This window comes from Calonectris borealis, chromosome 3 (assembly GCF_964195595.1).
Source record: "Calonectris borealis chromosome 3, bCalBor7.hap1.2, whole genome shotgun sequence".
Taxonomy (NCBI): domain Eukaryota; kingdom Metazoa; phylum Chordata; class Aves; order Procellariiformes; family Procellariidae; genus Calonectris; species Calonectris borealis.
The window spans coordinates 3,921,820-3,926,535 of record NC_134314.1 but is presented as its reverse complement, the minus strand read 5'-3'; the positions used below and the strand labels follow the sequence as shown (position 1 = coordinate 3,926,535).

The window sequence follows — 4,716 nt, the reverse complement described above, 5'->3', positions numbered from 1 at the left end:
TTCATGCTCTCGAGTGCCAGTTCCTCTCCTTGTACAAGTGGCTTAGAGCCATGTCCCCTTTCCTAGGTGACCTATGATGCCTGCAGAGAAAGGCTGGTGGCAACCAAGGTTGACGCTTCTGGGGTCCATCCTGAAAATACCCTTTAATGTGACCACGTGTGTGGACCATCGAATCAAGGCCATGGTATCTCCATCTGGAGCACCGGTGGCATCACGGTGGTGGCTGCTGCTCTATCTATTTGAAGCTGGGATCTACTGGACATTGATTCAAGAGTTGTCTACAGCCACCCAGCAGTGAGACATGTTCCACGCTGAAATTAAAGAGCAAGTTTAAGACTAGTCCATGTAAATAATTAACTGCATTTTTGATTTAGATGGCCAGACTGGAAGACCACAGATTTCTCCAGGCTAACTAGAAGACTAAATTTCAGATTATTTTTTCTTGCCCCAAAAAGGTCACGTATATGCAAATTTTGGATGGGGGGAATCAGTCTAGCATTTTAATTGGTTACATTTTGCTTTTACTTAAAACAGTTCTAAAAATCTTAATTTAAAACTGAAGCCATTAACACCTCATTTTCATTGTTTTGTAATGAACAGTCAAAATATTTTCCCTGAAATAGCCTTAATGAAACTTTTCCACTCTCTTTCTTTCAGTGGGTATCAGCCATTCATCTAGCTAGACCCAATCCCTGAAGTTTTAGTCAACCCAAAGCTCTATATACTTTTCAGCATGAAGAAATCCATTAAAAATGAATTGGCCCAGCTTGATTTCTGACTTCCTTTGGGTCAATTAAGAGGAAGAACAAAGCAATTTTACACATTTTAACTTACGGTCAACAGGCCACGCTCCCTGGCATGGTCTGGGGACGTATTAATGGACAAGACCTTGCTCGTCTGTCACAGCCCCAATGCAGCAGTGATGAAAAAGGTCATTGTTCCTAGGAGAGTGCCTCATTCCTCACTCTTTTGGCATTGGGAAGTGCTATCATATAATCAGTGAGTGATTTGTATTTTGACGTCTCCCACAATTCCCTCCATATAACCCTTAACGAAATTCAATAGAGATAGCATCACAGAAATGCCCGGGTAGGTCCCACTTACACCACAAGAGCCAGGGAATTACATGTTTAAGGACTTAAAGACTGAATTTTCAGATTTTCTCAGCTACACGGTATTTCAGTTTTCACAGTCTAACCTCTTTTATACGTATACATGGAAAAAAAAACCAGCTGGAGTATTCCCAGCACCTTGTGGGTTTTTTTTTTTCACAGACTGACGCTGTCTGCTAAGTGGGTTCTATTTTAGAACAAGGAAGACAGAAGGAGGGGGGAAGAAGAAAAAGTATTGCAAGGCGGAGGTGGCAGGCTACACACCGAAACCGGAGTCAGACTCGCTTCCCTCGCTGCACGTTTTACAACCAAGTGCCGTGTCTGAGGAGATACGCACAAAGGAGCGAGGCATCCCAAAATCTCGGGGAGAAATCACCCCTTGGGCATTGCTTATAGCCCAGCTGGTGTCCAGAGGAGTCATGCAGCAGCCCAAAGGAGGAGCGGCACCGAAAGATGTGCAAACCGCTCCTGAAATCCTCACCGGTCTCCATGCGACCCAGGAAATCTGGAAAGCTCAATAACAGGCTTCCCAGGGAAGTGGTTGAGTCACCATCCCTGGAGGTATTTAAAAGACGTGTAGATGAGGCGCTTAGGGACATGGTGTAGTGGGCATGGTGGTGTTGGGTTGATGGTTGGACTCGATGATCTTAGAGGTCTTTTCCAACCTTAATGATTCTATGATTCTATGAACACCAGCACCTCTCCCCCTTCTCCGACCAGGGGACACCCCTGAGCCTCGGATGACCGCACTCATTCATGTGACGCTGGGCCCCAAGCCGCAATGGTTGGATGTGGATTTTAAGGTAAGCGATGACCAGATTTGGGGCAAACTCTTGATTTCAGGCTTTCATCTCTCATCCTTTCAATCTATTTTATGAAGAAGGACCAAGACACCTGCTCCATGCACCCATCACTCAGAGCAGTCGAGACCTGGCCTTGCCCCATCCTTGCAAAAGGCGGATGGTGCAGAGTCCCTGTGGTCCGATCCTTGGGGCAGCCAAACCACCCTTGGTCACCGTTGCCTTCAGCATCTCTATGTGCTGCAAAACACTCTGGGTCAGCCACCGCGAGAGGTCTGCAATGCCCGAGCCCCGAGATGTTGGTGGAAGATGCCCAGTGCTTCACCGCTGCCCCTTCCCCGACACCCCCTCTCCCTGGTGGCTGTCTTGGCCCCCCCCCCCGCCTGCTCTCGGAGGGGGAGGAGGAGGAGGGGGGCTATTACACAATGTTTTTGTTCCACTGACAATTTCCCTCTGCCAGTTGGAACAGGCTGCTCATAAATTGCAGCTTTCTGGAGGGGTTTCAAGAGCTTTGCATTCTTAGATCATTGTCTCTCCTCCCAGGGAGCAATGGGGGTAGGAAGGAGCTGCTCCAAAAATGCCATGTGCTACGAGGGGATTTCTTTAGGATGGGGTTTGCTCGGGGAGGCAGAGAGAGTTTCCTCCAACCGCTTTAGCTTGCAGCCTGGGTAGCTAAGGAGGCAACTCAATGGGAAGCAGGAACGCTGTTAACAGGGCTCTGCGGAGATCTGCAAAGGTCAGCTCCTTCATACCACCCCAGAAAGGTAGTTAGAACAATTATCCTTTGATTATAAGTTGGAAAATGAGGCGTGGGATGCCCCAAGCTATGGCTGCTCAGTCTGAGATACAGCCTGGCCTTTCAGATGTGACCGCCTTGGCATGCTCAGCATGTCCTTTGCCATCCTGGCAGCTGCTGGGACTGGGCTTTTAGATAAAAGCCTTTCCTGCAGGTGAATTAAAATTGGAAGCCTGTTGCAAGGCGTTTAACCAAATCAGAGGGATCGAGTTCTTAATGCTATTAAGCTCATCCTGTGAACCCAGCAGCTTGTTAGACTGCCCTGTTCCCCTTCCCATGCTGCCAATTCCAACCACAGCTTTGGTGGCTTTGGCAGGTGGCTTGCCAAGGCTTAGCTCTGCCTGCTCGATTGTCAGCGAGCGTGATGTTGGTCCAGTCCAGCTAGAACCGACTCAAACAGCTGGCAGGTATGGCTCAGGAGTTAGTGTAAGCCAGGGACCATCCCCAGTAGGCAATCTGGGGGCAGCCACCTCCTTCGGGGTATGAAGGTTTAACCATATGAACCTGCCTGGGCCATACCAGTTGGTCTCATGGACAGAGGAGGGACCCTGATGCTGTTCAGTTCCCCAACAGAGATGCAACATCTGCATGATGAAACACAGTCAGGACAGCATGCGATAAACCTTTCTAATAAAGCAGCAATCATTAATGACTCGTAAGTCTTGTGAAGGGACAGTTCCCTACTGCACTTTTAAGCCAAGGCTGTAGAGACAAAGTTTTCTTGATTCATGACATACAAACCTCCCACCCAGAGGTAGGATCACTCATTTGGAGGGGAACACCAAGAGCTACATCTCCACCAGCAACCAGGACCCATTCTCTGACCTAAGCCCAAGTGACCAATCTGGCCGAGTCCATATTATTAACTACAAAACAGGGCAGCCACAGACGAACTCCATCTTTGGAATGGTCCCTGACCCAGCCCAGCTCCCAAACCTTGCCTGGGGATTGTTGTCCCATGCCTAAACCATGCCAAGGACTGTGACGACCACTGAACAGTTGAACTCCAGCACCTGGAAATGCTCCTCAGCTGTTTGGTTTGCTACCACAAATATAGCCACAGCACAAAACCTAGCAAACTCCTAAAGAAGTTGTTCTTCCTTGCTCAGGTCTCTTCTAAGCCCACCCAACACAGAGGACCCCAGTCCTCTCAGATCCCCATGGGAAAGCTTGGCCAGCTTGTTAAGAAAGGTGACTATAAAATCTTAATTATCTTCGTTAGCTGCCAGTCTGCTCTGAGTGGTGGTCCCAGGGATGCCAGGATGCTCCCTAGACATCTTGGTAACAAGATGCAATCAGCAAAAAAAAAGAGAATTACTTATCAGACTGTTTCTTGTCATGTAGGAGGAGAGGACGGCAGAAGGAGGATGCTCCAGGGGCCCGACGGGGAGGAGCGGCAGCCTCTTGCACCTCTCCAAAGGATGGTACCGGTGTTCCTGGAAATCCCTCCTGCACCAGAAGGAAGTGAAAGATCTCCCACTCTGTGCCCTGGGTGGGATCAACCATGATGCCACACAACAGCCAAGCTGAGCCCCTGCTCTGGGCAAAGGGGAAAGCTTCAAGCAAGGGGCTGGCTATATATAGGCAGCCACACTGGCTGGGAACAGCCCTTCTTTGGGTTTTTCACCATTTTCCTATCTTTTTTTTTTTCTGTTTTCTTATTCAGGGGGAGGAAGGATCCCCTGAGGTGAGCCTTATTTGGCAGTGACCAGGCCAGAAGGGGAAAGTGATGATTCAGTGGTCAGGGCAGTCCCCAGCAGAGTGGAAACTCTGGATTTCTCTCCATTTCTGTGCCTTCACCAGTGACTCTTTAATGTAAAATATACAGAGAGACTGGGAGCCAGCTAGCTGGGCTTGCTCAGCTTGAACCAGCCACGGCAAGCCCAGGTTTCTGCAGGGTCTCTTTGTCTTCCTCATGGTTGTCCAGCTATTCCTCTGGGATGAGCAAGGGCAGGGACTAATCTCGGTGCATGCAAGCCTCAAGATTTGTCATGTATCACAGTGCAAG

General features: G+C 49.0%; 1 protein-coding gene across 1 annotated transcript in view; it reads right to left on the bottom strand.

The window, feature by feature from the left end:
- The window catches only part of MTMR9 (myotubularin related protein 9), a 151,308-nt gene that overhangs the window by 51,609 nt on the left and 94,983 nt on the right, over window positions 1–4,716 (bottom strand). The gene's annotated exons all lie outside the window — the stretch shown is intronic.